The sequence below is a fragment of the Pongo abelii genome, chromosome 21 (assembly GCF_028885655.2).
Source record: "Pongo abelii isolate AG06213 chromosome 21, NHGRI_mPonAbe1-v2.0_pri, whole genome shotgun sequence".
Taxonomy (NCBI): Eukaryota; Metazoa; Chordata; class Mammalia; order Primates; family Hominidae; genus Pongo; species Pongo abelii.
The window spans coordinates 53486002-53508951 of record NC_072006.2 but is presented as its reverse complement, the minus strand read 5'-3'; the positions used below and the strand labels follow the sequence as shown (position 1 = coordinate 53508951).

The 22950-nt window shown below is 43.4% G+C and overlaps 1 protein-coding gene across 10 annotated transcripts in view; it reads left to right on the top strand.

The window, feature by feature from the left end:
• The first annotated feature begins 1343 nt into the window (after positions 1-1343).
• Positions 1344-22950, top strand: part of STAU1 (staufen double-stranded RNA binding protein 1) — a 74881-nt gene continuing 53274 nt past the window's right edge. For 2 of the 10 annotated variants that reach the window (XM_054541483.2, XM_024238526.3), the window contains exon 1: positions 1463-1740. The gene's annotated coding sequence lies outside the window, so the exon portion shown is untranslated. 10 annotated transcript variants of the gene reach the window in all.

Sequence of the window (22950 nt, the reverse complement as noted above, 5' to 3'; positions counted from 1 at the left end):
TCCAAAGCCTCGTTTGGAGGGGCGCTTCAGACACAGCAGCTCATATTTTGAATTTATATTCCCTTGGCAAGAGAGATTGAGCAATTGTTAGATTGAGAGATATTTAAGAGAGAGAGAATTATTTTTAAATACTGGGGAAGCAGTCCCAGAGTGAGCAGGAGAGAGAAGTTCTGTGCACCTGCAGTTCCTTCACTCATTCAGTTTCCTGGACCTCTCACAACGCGAGCATAATTTTCACTGAGTGTGATCTCAGAAGTTCAAGATTCTTTTTTTTTTTGAGACAGAGTCTCACTGTTGCCCAGGTTGGAGTGCAATGGCGTGATCTCGGCTCACTGCAACCTCCGTCTCCCGGGTTCAAGAGATTCCCCTGCCTCAGCCTCCCAAGTTGCTGTGATTACAGGCGCCCACCACTGCACCCGGCTAGTAGAGACGGGGTTTCACCATGTTAGTCAGGCTGGTCTCGAACTCCTGACCTCAGGTGATCCGCCCACCTCGGCCTCCAAAGTGCTGGGATTACAGGTGTGAGCCACCAAGCCTGGCCGATTCTTTACTGGCCACCCTACCTCCAACCTCGCATACAATACGGCTGCTAAAAACCACTTAGTTTATCTAGATCTGGGTGAAATAAATAGTAATCCGGCACTTCTTTTTTTATTTTTATTTTTGAGACCAGTATCGCTCTGTCGCCAAGGCTGAAGTGCAGTGGCGCGATCTCGGCTCACTGCAATCTCCGCCTCCCGGGTTCAAGCGATTCTCCTGCCTCAGCCTCCCGAGTAGCTGTTTAACTACAGGCGCCCGCCACCACGCCCGGCTATTTTCAGTAGAGACTGGGTTTCACCGTGGTAGCCAGGATGGTCTCCATCTCTTGACCTAGTGATCCGCCCGCCTCGGCGTCCTCAAGCGCTGGGATTACAGGCGTGAGCCACCGCGCCCGGGCCATCGTCTTTTATCTCACTATAAAATTTTCTAATTTTATTTATTGTGTATTTTACTCACACAAGAATGTAAGCTCCACGAGGGCAGGGATTTTTGTCTGTTCACCACTACATTCTTGGCTGTTGGAGCAACGCCTTGCATACGGCAAGCATTTAATGAACATTTACAGATGGAGGAAGAAACAACTGCAGGAAGGAGAGAAAGCAGGGCCAGAGGCAGGACAAGAGGAAGGAGCGAGAGAAGGAAGGAAAAAAGGAAGTGGAGGAGGAAAGAAGGTAGGCTGGGTTCTCCCAGACCCGCTTCGAGTCCAGCAGGCAGCGCGAAACTCCCACCAGAACTACGACTCCCGGCAGGCCCCGGGGCCCAGGGCGGGCCGCGGCGGCCAGGGCGCCCCACCCGCTGGGCTCCCGGCGTGCCTTGCGAGCGCAGGCTCCGCCGCAGCGCCAGCCGGTACTTGTGGTTCGGACCGTGGGTGGGGGTGGGGCCGGGGCCGGGGCCGGGCCTGGAGGCGGGCGGGGGCCGGGGGCGGGCGCCTGCCCCTCCCCCGTCACTTCCTGCCGGGCTGCGGGCGCCGGAGCGGCTCTTCAGGGTTTGCGCCGGCGGCCGCCGCGTCTCTCTCGGCTGCCGCTTCCTTTGACCGCCGCCCCCCCCCCCCCGGCCCGGCGGCGCCCGCCTCCTCCACTGCCACTCCGCCTCTTCCCTCTCTTCGTCCCTTCTTCCTCTCCCTTTTTCCTTCCTCCTTCCCCTCCTCGCCGCCACCGCCCAGGACCGCCGGCCGGGGGACGAGCTCGGGGCAGCAGCCAGGTGAGGGCGGCCGGGACGGGCCTGGCCTGGCCGGGCCCTCGCGGGCGCCGCCGCGGTGGTGAGGTGGGCGGCGGGTGGGGCCTAGGCCTCGGCGAGCCCGCGCGCCCCTCCGCCTTCCCCCGGGCCTCTCTCTAGCCCGCGGGGCCTTCCCGGAGGAGGCGGGTCCTTTTGCGTCCTCCCGCCTCAGGGCGCCTTGAGGCCTGGCCCCGGGCGCCCCCATCCCCTCCAGCCCTCGCCGGTGCCGCAAACAGGTGCCGGGGCCGCCTTTCCTCGTCCTGCATGGCGCGCGCGGGGATGCCGAAGTTATTCCCGGGGCTGGGGCGCGGGGAGGGGGGCGTCCCCGCTTCAGGTCCCCGAGGGCTGGAGCCTCTCAATGTCGCCGGCCCAGGTCTGTAGCTTAGTGGTTAAGAGCACGGCCCAGGTGTCCAAAACGGGTGCCAAACCCGGCTCTGCCCCATTAGGCAAGACACTTAAAAACTCTTTGTGTCTTGGTTGGAAGAGGGGCTGCTAATACCGTCCCTGCCTCTTAAGGCTGTTAGGGTTCAGTGAAATGGGGCGTGTAAAGCGCTTATCAGAGTGCCAGACCCACAGCGTGTCCCAATAAACCGTCTGCATAATTTATTAGCGTGATATGAAGGTATAATTTAATGGGCAGAGTGGATAGAAGTTGACTTACCTATCCGTTTGAGTTTCTTAGAGGCTACAGCGTTCCGCGTGCCCGTGTCCAGAGCCAGGGCATTGTTTTGAGTTGTTAACATCTGAAAGGGGCGTACGCTTAATTGAGACACTGTAGTTGACAGTCTGTAAACGATGGATGCTATTTCTTTCCATCTACGCTTAGGCAACCGCAGGATATTCACCATCTCCCGCAGGATGAGCAACCTGTCCATTTCCCCCCGCCCCGCCATCATCCAGCTTCTTGTTGTCATTCCATTTCTGGGAAAGTTGCTGGCAGAAGCTTCCCTTGAGTTGAGCAAACCTATCTGGAGCACTTGCTGTGTGTCGGGCTCTGAAGGGGGGTGTACGGAGATGGAAAAATTTGTCTTGTCTTGCTCTACACCTCGATAAGTTTTTTTTCACGGAAGCTTTGCTTATATTCCCCCCTCCCTGTTGGCTGACTTTCCTTTTAAGCCCTTGCCCCGCCTCCGTGTTGCAGTATTGCTTGTGTGGAAGTTTTCTTCTGTTCGCGAAGATACGTGCTTCAGTTTGTTCTGCCACTGTTCTTCGGCTGTGTGGAAGTTTTTAAGGTCACACTTCTCTTCTGCTTGTAGCTTTCATTGTTAAGAGCGTGGTGGAGTTAAATCAGGTTCCCGGTTGATTTTGGCCTTTCAGGAATCTGTGCTTAACAAATGTAAATTACATTGCTACTTGTTGAGGTAAAAACTAAAAATACAGTTGGAGTGTAGAGGGAGCAGTTTCGGTTATCCTGGTGACAGGTGGGATTTTTAGAACAGCAACTTTATTAAAACATACTGGGTTTTTAAAAATTCTGTACTTAGTTTTATAGGTGTACTCTAAGGAAATGCAACTTATGGGTGTTCAATTTTATATGAGTAAGGAGTGTGTGTTTACCTGAGTGATCCTCCTGTATCTTAGGATTGTTTTAGGCATTAAATTTCCTTAGTGAACTGAAACTATTTTGATTTATACCCATCTCTTAACACACATGCGGCAAAGTGGCCTCCTTGTTTTTGACATTTTCCTAGAATTTTCTGACAGTCTTACCATTGTTTCTAATTTAAAATGTTTGTTTGAATTTTTTTTTTTTTTTTTTTGAGAGTCTCACGCTGTCACCCAGGCTGGAGTGCAGTGGCGCGATTTCGGCTCATTTCAACCTCTGCCACCCTGGTTCAAGCGATACTCCTGTCTCAGCCTCCCGAGTAGCTGGGATTACAGACGCCCGCCACCGCGCCGTGTTAATTTTTGTGGTTTTCGTAGAGACGGGGTTTTGCCATGTTGGCCAGACTGGTCTCGAACTCCTAACCTCGTGATCCACCCTCCTAGGCCTCCATAAGCAGGTTAGGTGCGGTGGCTCACACCTGTAATCCCAGCACTTTTGGGAGGCCGAGGCGGATGGATCACGAGGTCAGGAGATGGAGACTATCTCTTGAGCCGGGTGTGGTGGCGGGCGCCTGCAGTCCCAGCTACTCCTGAGGCTGAGGCAGGAGAATCGCTTGAACCCGGGAGGTGGAGGTTGCCTGGGCTACAGAGAGAGACTGTCTCCAAAAAAAAAAAAAACAAAAACAAAAAAACACATAAGCAAACAACTATACAAGCAGTATAAAGCATGTCTATTACTGCCATATCACAATGGCATATTGCAATAGGGAAATGGTATTTTAAATACCATTTTTAAAAACTTTTTATTCTGGAAAACATGCGAAACTCGAATAGTATGGAGAACCCCATGTGTTAGTCACTCACTTAGCTTTGACAATTATTAACTCATAGCCAAGGTCGGTTTTGTTTCATGTTGTATCCCCCCACACAAATTAGATTATTTTGAAACAAATCTTAAACATTGTGTCACAACATTAGCGATTTTGACTTTTACCAGATTGCCCCAGATTAATGTCACAAAATTTACTTTTAGTAGAATAATAGTTCTCATTTTTGTTTGTTGGGCTTCCCTTCTCTGTTTTTACATGATTTCTGTACAGCAGAAAAGAAGAAGAAAATTAACTCTTAATCCAATGCCTTCAGCTCCTCAAAATCAAAATACAACCTTGCTGCTTTATTGTGTACAAAAGCAAAAATTCTTGAGCTATTAATGACTATAATTGAAAAGCAAACAAATATAGATTTCCTCAGTCCTGTTTTGGCAGAGACCTGCCTTTTAACCCACTTTAATAGAGATAACTTTGTGTCAAAGTTAAACTACAGTTAATAATTCATAATGAAAACTTAAAAAGTTTCTTTACAGTAGTTGTGTAAAGATACTGCTGTTACCTTAAGTTAAGAATTAAGCAAAAGATAATCTTCTATCATAGAATTATTTTCCAAAGAGCCCCCATCTGCTCTATTTCCAAATAACAAATTTAGCAGATATGAATGAAACCTTAATTTTTGTGAATAGTTTGAAATCACAGCTTAAGTGTTCACGTTTTTCTTTCTTGTGTCTAAAAGATCTCTCTTAAAATGGAAGTTGACAGGAATATTATAAATATTATAAATGTCTTTGTTGCATAACTTTCAAATTTCTAGTCGTGAATAGTTTTCAGCTTTTAGGTCTGTTATTTGAGTTTTGTAGGTTTACTTTTGAGCTTGATCAGGCACAATGGAAATGTTACATGTTATGTTTTAGTTATGACTACCTGGAAGATGGGGAAAAATACACCTCTTAAAATTGATTTAGGAAAGAAACACCAATTTAGTATCGGGGAAAAGGACACAACACATTTTTAAAAATGTGTAGTGCTTCCCATTAAGCTTAACGTAAAACTTTTAAACATTGAGAATTGTTACCGTAAATATAGTTTCTTGAGAATAAGTTGCTCTCTTTTATGTTTCAGCCAGAAAGCCCATGTATATACAGATTACAGCAGGTCCTTGAATAATGTTGTTTCAAGATAATGTTGATGAGAAAAAAAACTGTCTGTGGAGTTTACACGTTCTCCCTATCCCTGCGTGGGTTTTCTCTGGGTACTCTTGATTTCCTCCCACATCCCAAAGCTGTGCACGTGAGGTTCACTGGAGTGTGGAGCAGTGTGTGTATGTGTGAGTGCTTTCTGCAGTGGATGTCCTGTCCAGGGCTGGTTCCGGCCTTGCACCCTGAGCTGCTGAGATAGGCTCCAGCCACCCCAACCCTGAACTGGAATAAGTGGTAAAATTTTTTTTTTTTTTTTTTTGAGATGGAGTTTCGCTCTTGTCGCCCAGGCTGCAGTGCAATGGTGCAATCTCGGCTTACTGCAACCCCACGCCTGTAATCCCAGCACTTTTGGAGGGCGAGGCGGGCAGATCACCTGAGATCAGGAGTTGGAGACCAGCCTGGCCACCATGATGAAACCCTGTCTCTACTAAAAATACAAAAAATTAGCCGGGCTTGGTGGTGGGCACCTATAATCCCAGCTACTCAGGAGGCTGAGGCAGAAGAGTTGCTTGAACCTGGGAAGCGGAGGTTGCAGTGAGCGATTATCGTGCCATTGCACTCCAGCCGGGGCAACAAGAGCGAAAGTACTTCTCAAAAAAAAAAAAAAGGCATGTATACTTCACATTTATTTCAGTGTTTAATATTTGAAGTGTTTGGTCTTTATTTAAAAGTTTGGTGATATTTTTCTGATGAGAAATATGCCCTAGAACCTAACTCTTGTTTGTATCAATTAGTGTGTGTTAGTCAGAAGTCTCAGTTTCCAAGAACCTATCCCTTAGTTAAGAGAGGATTTACTGTATTTTAAGTTTAGAAATGGCCATGACTCATGGAACTCTCCTCCACCCCCATTCTAAAGTCCAGATCGTTAATATCATTCTGGGTGTTACCAAAATGGATGCTGCTTCATCCAGTCTCTCTCCCCAATACCACAAGGTAGTCTCAGTTTGTGGGGCAACTTTCTTTGAGCCTTTTTACTGGATTGAGTAAGAGTGTAATTCAGTATAAAGATGGAACTTTCATGAAAAAGGTATCTTTTCGTGGGATTCCACAAGCCAATTCCAGAGTTTGTTGCCCAGGCTGGTCTTGAACTCCTGAGCTCAAGTGATCCTCCCACCTGAGCCTCCTTAGTAGCTGGGATTATAGGCAGAGGCCTTGTTTTCATGAGCCTCTAAATTGGATCATCATATTTGTTGTCATACCCAGTGACACAGAATTGTTCAATTTGAGGAAATATAAATTCCTCCCCTCTCAAATAAGAGCTTTGGAGTTGCTTTTCTCTTAGAATGGGATTTTAGAGCTTTCAAAAATGTTTAGAGAATTTTATGACAGATTTATTTCACACTAGACCTATAACAGGTTATTTTACATTGACTTCTGGTGATGGAGACATTTGTGGTTGAAATGCTTCTCGTGTAACTTTCTACATGAGCTTTTCTTTAAATAAAACTTCACCAGTCAAGGCTGTATACCATTTGTGCTGTTCCAAAAAATATAAATTGCCAGTTATCGGTTGAACTATGAGAGGACATGTTAGTTGCTATGGTTATTTACCCCCACCATTTTATTATGAAAAATTTCAAACATATAATAAAGTTTATGAAGTTTTATTATACATCTCTTTAGATACCATCTACTTTCTATTTTTGCCTCCCTGTTTCGTGGTGCTGAATACCATCTAGTTTTTTTTTTTTTTTTTTTTGAGACGGAGTCTGGCTCTGTTGCCCAGGCTGGAGTGCAGTGGTGCGATCTCAGCTCACTGCAAGCTCTACCTCCTGGGTTCATGCCATTCTCCTGCCTCAGCCTCCCGAGTAGCTGGGACTCCAGGTGCCCGCCACCACGCCCGGCTAATTTTTTTGTGTTTTTAGTAGAGACGGGGTTTCACCATGTTAACTAGGATGGTCTCGATCTCCTGACCTTGTGATCCACCCGCCTCGGCCTCCCGAAGTGCTGGGATTACAGGCCTGAGCCACTGCGCCTGGCATACCATCTGCTCTTTATCATGAACATTTTACCATACAGTGTTATGAAGCTTGAATAATGTTGGCCAAATCCATTGTTCTCACCTGCTAAGGAGATAATAGGATTATAAATATATAGCTGTGTTGATCTTATCAAATGCCACGGGTTGGATGGGCTTGGATATCTGTCTTGTTGACAGCTTAATGCTCTGAACTAGAAAACCTTACTGCAGAGAAAAGTAATATTTTTAAAGTGGTAAAATGGGAATTACTGCAAATAGCTTAATTTGTTTTTTAAGTGTTTACATTCCCATACTAGTGAATAAGGTTGATGTAACAGTGATTTATGTCACCAGATAAATGGAAGTAGAGAAAAATTTCTGCAGGCTGTTAATTGCTGTATATTTTCTGGGATTACATATGTTTATTTGTTAAAGAAGTAGACTCAGGGAGCTCCCTCAAAGTATATTTACTGGAAGCAAAAGTGGAAAAATCTATTTGAGAAAGTGTTTGCTTTCGATTAAAAATTAGTCTTCTAAATATCAAATCTGTAACCCATCTGGCATCTGTTTAATCTGGAATCTAATTTGGGAAAGAAGTGTGATGACTATGTGGGTTTATAACAGTAATGGAAGCAAAACTGGCCATTTTATTATGGTAGAAATTTTGTGTCATGTCTCCCAGACAATAAAGGCTAAGAAAATCTATTTAAATACATTGGGGTCTTTTCCCGTGAATGAAAATGATTGCTGAGGGTTAAACCTTCATTAGATTGCCTCTGCTTTTTTTTTTTTTTTTTTTTTTTTTGGAGACAGTCTTGCTCTGTTGCACAGGCTAGAATGCAGAGGTGTGATCTGGGCTCACTGTAGCCTCCACCTCCTGAGTTCAAGCAATTCTCCTGCCTTAGCCTCCCGAGTAGCTGAGACTACAATTGAGCATCACCACGCCTGGCTAATTTTTTGTATTTTTAGTAGAGATGGGGTTTTGCCATGTTGTCTAGGCTGGTCTCGAACTCCTGAGCTCAGGCAGTCTGCCCGCCTCAGCCTCACAAAGTGCTAGGATTACAGGCTTGAGCCACTGTGCCCGGCCTTGCCCCTGTACTTGATGTAGCTACAGAACTGGTTGCTCAGTGAGTGGGTTGGTTTTAGTCAGCATATTCTCTGATCCTATTTAAAATTTTTTTACAAGTAGAGTGTCGCTGTAAGTTTTATAGATGTTTATGTGTAAGGACAGGTTTAGTGAATTTGCTGGATAATAATAATTGCTGCTGTTGAGCTGTTGCCATGTGCCAGGTTAGAATTACAGGGTGAAACTTATTTTATGCAGAAAAGGAATTAAAAGGTCAGGTTGAATTTACCTAATAATATAAAAGTTGCAGTTCATTTAGCTCTTTCCTTGAACCAAAGAAAAGGGTTTCTTAGACCCTTTATGTTGTATTTCTAATACTCACAAACATCTTTGCAGCGTAAAGTTCATAATAATTGCTGAGGATACTGATGCACTTCCCAGAGGCCAGATAACTGGCTTAGAGTCCTGAGGCACCAAGTATTAGTTCTAGAGCACAGGCTGGTCTGGCTCCAAAGTCAGTGCTCTTTCCACTGAACCATGCTTTGTCTCTAAATTATGCTTAGGTGCTTTTTGTTTAGGATAATTGATTCTGCTTGTCACTGGTGGCCCTCCCCTGACTCTCCCCACCACAGCAGCTAGGATGAATTTTGCTCATTAGAACCTTAGATCAATTTGAAAGAAAGTCTGGTTAAGTAATAGTCTTTTAAATAGACCCTTGAAATAGCTTTCCAGTTTACTTTTATTTGTTATGTCAAATTAAGCTAAAACTTAAAGCTGATCCACAGGTTTGTGTGTGGGGAGGGGCTGCCTTATTAACCCTTGTGTTAAAGGAGGCCAGCTCCTAAATTACTGCTATCATGTGTCATCAAGTTTGTTAAAAATTGCTGGCACGGTGGCCCACGCCTGTAATTCCATCACTTTGGGAGGCCAAGGCAGGTGCATCACCTGAGGTCAGGAGTTCGAGACCAGCCTGGCCAAGATGGTGAAACCCCATCTCTACTAAAAATACAAAAATTAGCTGGGTGTGGTGGTGCGTGCCTGTAATCCCAGCTACCCGGGGGGCTGAGGCAGGAGAATGGCTTGAACCCGGGAGGCGGGGGTTGCAGTGACCTGACATCGTGCCACTGCACTCCAGCCTGGGCAACAGAGCAAGACTCTGTATCCAGAAAAAAAAAAAAGAAAAAGAACTATAGTCCAGGTTGTTGCTAAAAAAAAATTCATTTCTTCTGAATTCTAACATTCTGCTTTAGTGGAAATGAGTTAACTAAGCTTCCAATTAACTTTATAGGATAGGTGCTGGTTGTCCTCTTTGCTTCCTAGCCCTTTCTAACATCCCTTTTGTGGCTAATACTGTTGAGAGTATTTAATGCAGCTTCCTGTTTGGAATTGAACTGCTTCCTGAACAATTTTGTTTTACTTTTGTTTGAAATGGTGATCTGAATTAGAAGCTTCTTTGGTATTCCACCTGGGCAGTAGTCTTCTCTTATGGCTAGTCTTGAAAGGCTGGATCAATGAAATTAAATCTGCCTTTGGATGTGAGCTTTTAGTGAGATGGTGTCTGAAGTTCCATTTTGTGTTTAACCTCAACTGAGGCTACCCTGTAGTCTGTAATGACATAGCATGTCTCACTAATCACTAATAGGTGTTGGAAATACCCCTTGGGATGAAGTGAGGAGATAATGCTGCTTACATTGTTACTATATTAGCTCCCTTCAGAGATGAGCTTTAGGATCTAACTAGATCTTGTCTGATTCTCTCCTATCTTTGCTGTTTTGAAGTCCATGCCTTCTATAGATTACAATTAACTGAGGCATGAATTTTCTACCCTTGCAGATTCCACCCCGATACAAATAGCGCTATTGTCTGCTGAAGCCATTGTGATTTTATGCAGAATGCTGGGCAGTCCTTTCCTCTGTCAGAAAGAACAATTTATATGTAATAAGTCTAATTATGCTTGGAAGCTTATTTTCCTTGTTGCACAATTGAACCAACCTGCTCATGAAAACTCCATGACCCTTTACCTAGATGACAGTCAAATATAGTTAGGCAAATAAGTTTCCTTTTGGTTTGTCATTGAGTAAACCTTTGCAACCTGTAATGTTTAGCAAGTGACTACTTCTATATAGTAATTTTCCTTTTAGTTGAGAATTTATTCAAGCACCAAACATAAAAAAGAATAAAAGTGAAATAAGCTTTCTTTTGCATGAGGGACTTTCTATAATTTGCTACTTTTTATCTTCTTTTTTTTTTTTTTTTTTTTGAGATGCAGTTTTGCTCTTGTCGCCCAGGCTGGAGTGCAGTGGCGTGATCTCGGCTCATTGCAACCTCCACCTCCCAGGTTCAAGCAATTTTCCCACTTCAGCCTTCCGAGAAGCTGAGATTACAGGCGCATACCACCATGCCTGGCTAATTTTTTTTGTTTGTTTGTTTGTTTTCTTGAGACGGAGTCTTGCTCTGTCGCCCAGGCTGGAGTGCAGTGGCGTGATCTCGATTCACTGCAAGCTCTGCCTCCCGGGTTCATGCCATTCTCCTGCCTCAGCCTCTGGAGTAGCTGGGACTACAGGTGCCCACCACTATGCCCGGTTATTTTTTTTTTATTTTTTATTTTTTTAGTGGACACGGTGTTTCACTGTGTTAGCCAGGATGGTTTTGATCTCCTGACCTTGTGATCCACTCGCCTTGGCCTCCCAAAGTGCTGGGATTACAAGCGTGAGCCCCTGCGCCTGGCCATGCCTGGGTAATTTTTATATTTTTATTTTATTTTATTTTTGAGGCAGAGTCTCGCTCTGTTACCCAGGCTGGAGTGCAGTGACCCAATCTCAATTCACTGCAACCTCTGCCTTCCGGGTTCAAGTGATTGTTCAGCCTCAGCCTCCCAAGTAGCTGGGATTACAGGCATGCGCCACCATGCCAGACTAATTTTTTTTATTTTTAGTAGAGACAGTGTTTCACCATGTTAGCCAGGCTGGTCTTGAACTCCTGATCTCAGGTGATCCACCTGCCTTGGCCTCCCAAAGTGTTGGGATTACAGGCGTGAGTCACCGTGCCAGCCTAATTTTTGTATTTTTAGTAGAGATGGGATTTCACCATGTTGGCCAGCCTAGCCTCGAACTCCTGACTTCAGGTGATCAACCCACCTTGGCCTCCCAAAGTGCTGGGATTACAGGCGTGAGCCACTGTGCCCGGCTTAATATGCATTCTTAACGGGAAAATTGCAGTGGTAAGTGTGCACTATATAGATATATTGATAATGATCATGATGGCTTTGGATTATCTTTTGAAATTGGAGGATTTCAAAAAATAGATTTGCATATGGAAATGTGAATTTTTGTTGGTTTTTTGAGATGGAGTCTCACTTCATTGCCTAGGCTGGGGTGCAGTGATGCGCTCAGGGCTCACTGCAGCCTCAATCTTCTGGTCTCAAGCAGTCCTCCCATCTCAGCCTTTCAAGTAGCTGAGACTACAGGTGCATGCCATCATGCCTAGCTAGTTTTAAAATTTTTTGTAAAGATGGGGTCTCCCTCTGTTTCCTAGGCTGGCCTTGAACTCCTGGGCTCAAGCAGTTCTGTGTTGGCCTCTCAAAGTGTTGGGATTACAAGCATGAGCCACCACACCTGGCCAATATGTGAATGTTTGTATGAATCTCAGCTGTCACTGTGTAAAAGTATTTGAGATCCAAATGACTGCTGTATTTCTCCTCTCTCTCTTTCTTCTTTCTTTGCTAAGTTGAAGATGGTTATTTTTTAGCATCGTCTTTATGTCTGACTCTAACAGCTCCTTTTTCTGTTCTTATATTTAGCTTTTTGTGTGTGTGTTTTAAATTTTTTTTTTGTTTTTGAGACGGAGTCTCACTCTGTCGTCTAGGCTGGAGTGCAGTGGCGTGATCTCGGCTCACTGCAAGCTCCGCCTCCTGGATTCATGCCAGTCTCCTGCGTCAGCCTCCCGAGTAGCTGAGACTACAGGTGCCCGCCACCATGCCTGGCTAATTATTTTGTATTTTTAGTAGAGACGGGGTTTCACCGCGTTAGCCAGGATGGTCTCGATCTCCTGACTTCGGGATCTGCCAGCCTCGGCCTCCCAAAGTGCTGGGATTATCGGCGTGAGTCAACGCGCCCGACCCTTAAATTTTTAAATTTTATTTTAATAGAGACAGGGTCTCGCCATGTTGCCCAGCGTGGTCTCAAACACCTGAGCTCAAGCGATCCACCTGCCTTGGCCTCCCAAAGTGCTGGGGTTACAAGCATGAGCCATCACACCTGGCCTTTATTTTTTACTTCTGCTTTGGGCTAGAAAACTAGAGACGCTGGGCCAGGTATGGTGGCTCACGCCTGTAATCCCAGCACTTTGGGAGGCTGAGGTGGGCGGATCACGAGGTCAGGAGATCGAGACCAGCCTGGCTGACACGGTGAGACCCCCATCTCTACTAAAAATACAAAAAATTAGCCAGGCATGGTGGCACGCACCTGTAATCCCAGCTACTCGGGAGGCTGAGGCAGGAGAATCGCTTGAACCCGGGAGGCGGAGGTTGCAGTGAGCGGAGATCATGCCATTGCACTCCAGCCTGGGCAACAGAGTGAGACTCTGTCTCAACAAACAAACAAACAAACAAAAAACTAGACACCCTGCTTCTCAGAATAGGGGATAGGGGATTTGGAAACAAAACAAAAACTAGACACCCAAACTTACAATAATTGTTCAACATAGAAAAGCTTGGCTTGGGTGAGGCCCCTGTTGGTAAAAGGCATGGGCTATGTTAGAAGGTCTTAGGTATTTGGGCTGCTCAGAGGACTTTTTCAATTCCCATTCATGCCAGTCTTTGAATAGCTGAGATATTAGAACAACTGGGCTCTAGACTGGAAAGTTGTTAGTATAATATACTATCTACGAAAAGAACCTGAGCTGTTAAAATAGCAAAAAATAAACTAGAGCTCATGATTTATTTCTGGAATCAATTAGACAGTGAACAGCAATTTTTTATTGCCTGTTAAGCCATAGTAGCAGTGAGAAACTGAAACAAGCAAAAACACTTTGTAAGAATGTATAAAAGCATCTCAAGTTAAGAAATTCTGTGTTACTACTGACGACTACCATTTAAGTTGAGGGACCTCTAGATAAATCAGACTGCAGAATTTGAGAATTAAACTCGAATTCTGTCATGTAAAGTTCACTTCTAAAAATGATTATGATTTGGACTTATTAGAGATAATGTGCTTTTTTCATATTCTGCAATTTAATATGCCACTATTTATGTACCCAGTGCCTTTTGGTAAAATTTTCCATGAAATTGTATTTGGGTCACCAAGCATATGCCAACGACATTTATGAATAAAGTGGTAGGTATAAAGGGAAAGAAAACACAGGTTTGAAAATCAGTCTTATGTGATTGGACAATATGTAATGTACAGTTCCTTTTAAAAAGCATTATGAGGCTGGGTGTGGTGGCTCATGCCTGTAATCCCAGCACTTTTGGAGGCTGAGGTGGGTGGATCACCTGAGGTCAGGTGTTCGAGACCAGCCTGGCCAACTTGGCAAAACCCCGCCACTTCTACTAAAAAAAAAAAAAAAAAAAAATTAGCCGGGCATGGTAGCAGGCACCTGTAACCCCAGCTACTCAGGAGTCTGAGGCAGGAGAATTGCTTGAACCCGGGAGGCGGAGGTGGCAGGGAGCCGACATCACACCACTGCACTCCATCCTGGGGGACAGAGTGAGACTCCATCTCAAAAAAAACCCGAACAGACAAAACCTAAACATTATGAGATATTCACATTACTCTCATCAGGAAATAATTGGGACTGGAGAAGGAAAGTTCTGCTGTCTCTTATAAATGTGTCTCTGCAAAATATTCTTCACCCAGCTTCCAGGCAATCGTGTCTTTTTTTTTTTTTTTTTTTTTTTCCCCCGAAAGAGTCTCACTCTGTGGCCCAGGCTGGAGTGCAGTGGTGCGATCTTGGCTCACTGCAACCTCTGCCTCCCGCATTCAAGCCATTTTTGTGCCGCAGCCTCCCAAGTAGCTGGGATTACAGGCCTGCGCCACCATGCCTGGCTAATTTTTGTATTATTTATTTATTTTGAGACAGAGTCTCGCTCTTTTGCCAGGCTGGAGTGCAGTGGCGCGATCCTGAGTCACTGCAACCTCCGCCTCCCAGGTTCAAGCGATTCTCCTGCTTCAGCCTGCCAAGTAGCTGGGACTACAGGTGTGCCATCACACCCAGCTTATTTTTGTATTTTTAGTAGAGATGCGTTTTCCCCATGTTGGCCAGGATGGTCTCAATCTCTTTTTTTTTTTTTTTGAGACGAAGTCTCTGTTACCCAGGCTGGAGTGCAGTGGTGCGATCTCTGCTCACTGCAAGCTCCGTCTCCCGGGTTTACACCATTCTCCTGCCTCAGCCTCCCAAGTAGCTGGGACTACAGGCACCCACCATCACGCCTGGCTAATTTTTTGTACATTTAGTAGAGACGGGGTTTCACCATGTTAGCCAGAATGGTCTCGATCTCCTGACCTTGTGATCCACCCGCCTCGGCCTCCCAAAGTGCTGGGATTACAGGCGTGAGCCACCATGCCCGGCAGTCTTAATCTCTTAATCTCGTAATTTCCCACCTCGGCCTCCCAAAGTGCTGGGATTACAGGCATGAGCCACCATGCCCAGCCTAATTTTTGTATTTTTAGTAGAGATGGGGTTTCATCATGTTGGCCAGGCTGGTCTCGAACTCCTGGTCTCAGGTGATCCGCCCGCCTCGGCCTCCCAAAGCGTTGGGATTACAGGCCATGAGCCACCACGTCTGGCCGCTTGTGTCTTTTGAAGACTCTACTGCGTGCTGCCTCAAACCATGACATGCCTTCAGTCTTCCCTACTCGTAAATTATAGGTTTCCCCAAAAACTTGAGCAGTATGTCTTCAGTTTCAGAAAAAAGACCTACCCTACTAAATTATTATTATTTTTTATTTTCCAGAGTTTATTAACCACTTAACCTCTCAGAACTGAACAAAAACAACATTGTTCTTGGAACGCCCTCTTTTTAAAAAAGGTGCATATAATTTGGCTTTATAATTTCTGACCTGTTGATAATCAGTGGTACTTTTGAACTCTTTAATGAGTTGTGTGGAGAATGATTTTTACTTCTGGCTGTAATATTAGAGAAACAAAATAAATTTTATGCAGTTTGAATTTCATCTTTACTCTTGATTTAATTAGAAAGTAAGTACAGGAAAAGTTATTGGCAAGAATGTAAAGCCTATGTTCTTTAAATATAGAGACATGAGAATTGATGACTGAAGCTGTCATTAAACATGACTGGCTCAATAAGCTTCTTGGTCATAGTATCTTTTGTGGTTTGCTTTTTTTAAAAAACCCTTTGATTTCTCAGATTGTTTATGTTAAACATGATTTTCAAACTCGTAGAATGAATTTAGCATTGTTTTCTATTGTGAGATAGGGTTATGAATCAAGCTTCGTTTACCACTAGCAGCTTGTGAACATTCAGATAAAAAAGGAGTTTTCTAAGAGTGTTCAAGATTTTCTGGTCTTTTGTCAGGGCAATGCAAAATACACTATGTGGATTAATACTGCTTCCTGCTTTTAACACTTTCCCTCTAAAAGTTGAAAGCACATTGCTGTACCATATCTCTGAGGTAGTAATTGGTAGACAACCCATTTTGAGAATGAGGAAATGGAAGCATAAGGAAATTATCGAAGTTGTACAAAGCTCAGTGAATGGTTTTAAACTCGCCACACTGGATTTGTATAATACTTTTCTTTTCTTTCTTTTTTTTTTTTTTTTTTTTTTCCTGAAACGGAGTTTCGCTCTCGTTGCCCAGGCTGGAGTGCAATGGCGCCATGTTGGCTCACCTTGGCCTCCTGGGTTCAAGCAGTTCTCCTGCCTCAGCCTCCCAAGTAGCTGGGGTTACAGGCATGTGCCACCACACCTGGCTAATTTTGTATTTTTAGTAGAGACGGGGTTTCACCGTGTTGGTCAGGCTGGTCTCGAACTCCTGACATGAGGTGATCCACCCACCTTGGCCTCCCAAAGTGTTGGGATTACAGGCATGAGCCACCGTGCCCGGCCTAATGCTTTTCTTTTTTAAGAATTGTATTATCGGCTGGGCACGGTGGCTCATGCCTGTAATCCCAGCACTTTGGGAGGCCAAGGTGGGCGGATCACAAGGTCAGGAGATCGAGACCCTCCTGGCTAACACGGTGAAACCCCGTCTTTACTAAAAATACAAAAAAAAAATTAGTCGGGCGTGGTGGCGGGCACCTGGAGTCCCAGCTACTTGGGAGGGGGAGGCAGGAGAATGGCGTGAACCCGGGAGGCAGAGCTTGCAGTGAGCCGAGATTGTTCCACTGCACTCTCGCCTGGGCAACAGAGCGAGACTCCATCTCAAAAAAAAAAAAATGTATTATCATGCCTCAGGATTCCTTTAGTGTGTTGACTCTGTGATTGCTACAAGTGAGGCTTTGTCGAATATCCTATTATAAAGTTTTGGGAAGCTGAGGCACAGGGGAGTGGGTTGCCAAGATCTGGGAGTGGAATTGAAAGCTACAACTCAGAAGTTTGATCTGATTTAACATCGTTGGTTGCTACTTAGCAGCAAGGGTGGTTTCTTAGAAACTGAGTCTTGGCACTGGTCTGTTTTGCATGAAGATGGTGGTGAATGCAGTTGTGTTTCTAGGTAGATGGCACATGGTTACAGATTACAGTTTCCCTTTTCTGAAAGGAAAAGCCTGTTAACCATTATGTTGAACCAAGCCCCTTCATAGTCAAGAAAATGTCACACAGTACTACTTTTAAAAGTCTCCAGCAGATCATGAACAGGTATTCATTTTTATTGCGTTAAAAATTTTCTATGTTTGTATAAGTTTAGATTAAAAACTTTATAAATATATGTGCTTGAATTTTGTTATTTTTGAGAATGTCTCCTAGAGAAGGAGAGACAGAAACTTGATAAAGTTTTAAAACTAGAAAAGAAAATAAGGCTTATAGTTTTTTAGGCTATAGAGGTAAATTGTTTTTCACTTTAGCATGGTGTGATGGGTTTTCTAGGATGAAAATTAATAATGAAAATCTGTTTTAGGAAGTGTTTCTTTAAGCAGACCATCTGACCTCCCAACTGTTACATTTGTGTGGAAAGAAAGTCCTCCATTGCCAATGGCATTGGGCCAAGTGTGAGACAGGGACCACATTCAGTCTCACTTGTATTGCAGGTGCAAAGATCCTGAACAGCCTGGGTTGTTTCCAGGCATTATTTTTGGTTAATTTTATTGTCTTTCAAGTGAGTGTGCCTCCTCAGGGCTAATCTCCTCTTTGTCTTGAGCATCAGGTACATAGTGATTTGTTTCTTCTTTTTTTTTTTTTTTTTTTTTTTAAAGTAGTTTGGTCATATTTCTTTTAAAAAACGTTTTATTATTGGGTGATTTAGTATATATAGGCCTGCTATTGAACATTATTTGCTTGACATTGACCTTAAAGCGGTCATTTTGGAAATGATCATATAAGACGATAGTGATTGACATGCTTCTGTACTAGCGTCTGGCCTGCCTGCAGGTATTTGGATAATGTTTGGAGTCAATGAATTACTATTTTGGGGGGCTGGGAGGGAGAAGTAATGGTGGAGAGTGAATTTACTTTCAGAAAACATTCAACCATATTGCAACAAGAAAGATGTGTCAGAAAAGAATCTTAGAAATAACTGGTATAGGCCGGGCGTGGTGGCTAATGCTTGTAATCCCAGCACTTTGGGAGGCTGAAGCGGGCAGATCACGATCGAGACCACGGTGAAACCGTGTCTAAAAATACAAAAAAAAATTAGCCGAGCGTGGTGGCGGGCGCCTGTAGTCCCAGCTACTTGGAGAGGCTGAGGCAGGAGAATGGCGTGAACCCGGCTGGCGGAGCTTGCAGTGAGCCGAGATCGTGCCACTGCACTCCAGCCTGGTCGACAGAGCGAGACTCCGTCTCAATAAAAAAAAAAAGAAAAGAAATAACTGGTATAAGGAATGATGTGGGTATTAATAGGTGTATTTAAAGGCTATTGAAAAGGACTTTATATTGTAGAAAAAGTGGTTTATTCCTTGATGTTTTTTAATTGACCAAGTTTCTCTTGGAGTGGAGACTGTCAACAAACTAAAGAGAACAGAATAATAGATTTACACGTGATTGCTTAAAGATGTCGGCTTGTGTCTTTGAGGAAGAGTTTAACACACAGATCCTTTCCAGCATTTAAGAATGTGCAATCTGCCATTTATGGGTTCACATGTAATAGATGCTTAATAAGTTTTTGTAGACTATTGAGTGAATATATTTTAGAATGGCTATTGCTTTATAACAGCGAGGCACAGGAGTGCTCCTTTGTATCTGTATATCCATCTTACATCAGATTTACCAAAGGAATTGCAAGGGGAGACATTTAGTGAAATGTTTGTGACGATCTGAAAAGGAGGCTTCTCCAGAATTGGGATGACTTCTTTCCTTCTGTTTTTTTTTTTTCAGACACATCTTGTTTGGAAATATCACTTATTATGAAGGAGAATGATATGTTGATTAAACAAAAGTATAGCTATTGCATTATAAGTTGTGTTAATCCAGTTTAAAAATTGATTATTAAAAATGTTTTTCTGGCTGGGCACGGTGGCTCATGTCTGTAATCCCAGCACTTTGTTGAGGCCGAGGCAGGCGGATCACTTGAGCCAGGAGTTAAAGACCAGCCTGACCAACATGGTGAAACCCCGTTTCTACTAAAAACACAAAATAATTAGCCAGGTGTGGTGGTACACACCTGTAGTTCCTGCTACTCGGGAGGCTGACACAGGAGAATCACTTGAACCTGGGAGGCAGAGGTTATGGTGAGCCAAGATCGTGCCACTGCACTCCAACCTGGACGACAGAGTGAGACTGTCTGCAGAAAAAAAATGTTTTTCCATAATTGCTTAAGTATTTCATAGTGCAAAGATTTAACAGTCTGTAAGTTGAAAGTGGATAAGACTAACCATGTGTTAGCAGTAGCACAAGATAATTTTAAAAAGACTAAGCACGGATTGCAGATAGTTCTGTAAACCGTTTCTAGAAGGGTCTGCCTTGTATATTAAATCACTCGGACTGTGCTCAGTATGGTCTAGTCTTGGTAGGTTCACTGCTGAGTGCTGAATACTCATTTTGTGACCACTTTTTAGTACATCATGTATAATTAAAAAAAAATTTTCGTAGCGCTCATGTGCCCAGATTCTCCTTCACCACAACCCATAGAAACTATTTGGCACTTGTAAAACGGTAACTGCCAGCCAAGGCAAGATTCTGTTTTTATAAGAAGATTTTTGTGTTACCAAGCCAATCTTAAGAACCAGGAGGACATGGAATTAAGGAATCTTCTCAAAGAAACACCCATAACTCTATCATTTTGCACCTTTTATTATGGTGCTTATGTATGCTATCTAAAATTAGGGCTTGAGACTAAGATAAGTATGTTTTGTTGATCTGGTGTCTAAAGCCCTTCAAATAGGGAAAGAACCAGGAGATGAAAGGTCCTCATCTGTGTGGGAGGCAGAAAGGCAGGAAAATGGCAGCACAACACAATTCACAGTAAGAGGTATTTTCCAGCACCAGCGAGATCTGAAGAATCTTTGCGTTTCAAACTTCTCAACCTAATTTTACTGTGTATAAAATAGTGTTTGTCTCTAAGAAGACTCTAACAAAGCATTTTGATTTCTCGAGCCCTTAATTTACCTGGTGGAAAACAATCCTTAAAGACAGGTTTAAAGGAAAAGACTTATTTGCATTTAAGGACTTAGTCTTCAGGACAGTACTGTTGAGCAACAGGTTCAGAATTTACACAGAAGTTGTATTTCCAAAGTTCCACAGTTCCTTGAAGGCTGGTGTGAACTATATCAGTAATGAAAAACTTAATTTGTTTTTTGAGTTATGTGGCAAATGATATATTTTCCCCCATTCATCACCGTGATGTCTGTCCCGGCTTTTCTTTGGGAGAGGAGCATCTGTTTGGGTGTTAAAATATTAGCGTCAGGCCGAGCGTGGTGGCTCATGCCTGTAATCCTAGCATTTTGGGAGGCCGAGGCGGGAGGATCACTTGAGGTCAGGAGTTCAAGATCAGCCTGGCCAGCATGGTGAAACGCTGTCTCTACTAAAAATACAAAATTAGCTGGGTGTGGTGGTACATGCCTGTAATCTTAAGTACTCGGGAGACTGAGGCAGGAAAATCGGTTGAACCCAGAAGGCGGAGTTTGCAGTGAGCGGAGATCACACCACTGCACTCCACCCTGGGCAACAGAGTGAGACTCTGTCTCAAAAAAAAAAAAAAAGATTAGCATCTATTTTTTAGGGCCTTTTGAGATAGAAAGGGGATTTTCTTTTCCTGTCTAAGAATATAAGCTACTTGTTACATTAGTAAGATTGTATTTTGTGGGTTGGTATATGTGTGCTTGAAACAGTATCCCTGGCTCCTCTATCCACTAAATATCGGTAGGTTCCCCATTCTGCACACTGGTTGTGACAACCAAAAAATGTCTCCAGACATTGGCAGATGTCTCCTGGGGGAACAAAATTGCTCCCTCTTGAGAATCACTGCCTTAGATTCTCTGTTCAGGCTTAAATAAGACACATAAAAATTTTAAATTAGCAGGTGACTAATAATTTGTGAGTATTGTTTGTTGCATTTTCATATTTATCATGTTGGAAATTTAAATTTACCTAGTCTTATTTGGAGAGTTTAGCTTTTTTTTTTTTTGGTTTGTTTTGAACTACGTTTCAACCAACTGGTAGACGTAACTCCTTTAGGTGAATTTAAGGGTAACATTTTTGAGGCAGTCTTAATTTAAAAAGCCTGTTCCTTTCTCAGCCTCTAGAAAACTTACATATCTGTGACTGACTTGAGCCGAGTGCGGTGCCTCACACTTGTAATCCCAGGACTTTGGGAGGCCGAGGTGGGCAGATCACCTGAGGTCAGGAGTTTGAGAGCAGCCTGGCCAACCTGGCGAAATGCTGTCTCTACTAAAAATACAAAAACTAGCCAGGCATGGTGGCTCATGCCTGTAATCCTAGCTACTTGGGAGACTGAGGCAGGAGAATTGCTTGAGCCCAGGAGGCAGAGGTTGCAGTGAGCTAAGTTTGTACCACTGCACTCCAGCCTGGGCAACAGAGTGCTGTCTTGGGGAAAAAAAAAAAAAAAAAATTAAAAATTTATGACTGACTTGAAATCCTGGCAGTCAGCCTGCTTTAGAAAACATTAACCAAAAATCCCTTGGTCCACACCCTTTCTAAATTTAGGCATTCATTCAGAATCTTAAACTCTAAGAGCCACTCAGGACACAGTTGGATTGCTCTTTCTGGGATGGGAGTAGGTTCTGGAGCAGATACTTTACTCCTAGCTCATTTTTTGACCTTGAGACCTGTGGTTGGTGTTGTGAAGTCATACATACACTACAAGTGACTTTTTTGTTGTAAAAAGTGCTCTCAAGATAGTTTACAAAAAGCAGGAAAAGGAGAAGGAGTGAGTGAGTAAATGAAGAGAGGGGAAGAGAGGAGGAAAAAAGTGTTTCTATTTTAGCAGCTGACGGAAAAAAAACCCAATGAAATAAGGTCATAGCTGACTTCTGAATGGTTCTGGACTTGTTTCTTGACACTGGCGACTTGTCTTCTAAGACCATTATGTAGATCTTCAATGGAACTCCTCTGTTATTTTGTTCTGATTCTGAAAGTAAAAAAGAACAACTGCACTCTTGGGGAATTTTGTTGAGTAAGGTAATACTTATGCCTCTGCTATCCAGAGTCACATTTCGGCTGAGTTTCTTTTGAGTTTTGCAGTCCTTTTTGCTCTCAGTAAGAGAGAATGTGTTAGGACTCCTCAAGTAGCTTAATTGCTCTGGTCATTCATCTCTTTCTTGAGGACCAGCTTTAAAAATCATTTTGATATTAAAAAAAAATTAAAGTAACTGTTTCTTTATAATAGAACTTTTAATTAGTTGGTTTGCTGGTTTCTGCATTGGTTGGCTATTTCCTGAGAGACCTGTCATTTCTGTTCTTTGTTGCCACTGGTTATTTTTAAGTACTTTGACTCATTAAAAACATTTTCAGCTTTTAAAGGATGGCCATGAAAATGAGCACACCTGTCCTTATTTTTGTCTCGTGAAGAAATTTAATGTATTTAGAAGTAATGCCTTCATTATTCTCTTAATTTACAATATGAAGTAAACAAGTTCCAGTGCTCCCCACCCCACCACCACACCAGTAAAATTGCCAGTCTAAAATCCATTCCTGTCTTCTTCATCTCCACTTTTGCTTTTAATAGTAAAAATTCTCTAGTATGGTCTTTGTTACTCACATCACTTCTCAGGATCTGTGAGCCTGGGTAGGAGTGTGATAGTTTTCTTGTTTGGGGTCTGTAATTAAATAAGACCTCAAACAAGCCTTTTAGGAAAACAATACATCTCTCATCACCATAGGGAAAAAGAAACAGCAGAAGTATTCTACCTGCCTTCTGTCAACTGAAGGCCCTAAGGTTGTCAGTCTGAACCTTGGTCCTTAAGAGGAAGCAGTGTTCACGTTCACCTGTTCCTGGTATTATAAACCTAGTTTGCTTTCAGTTTCTT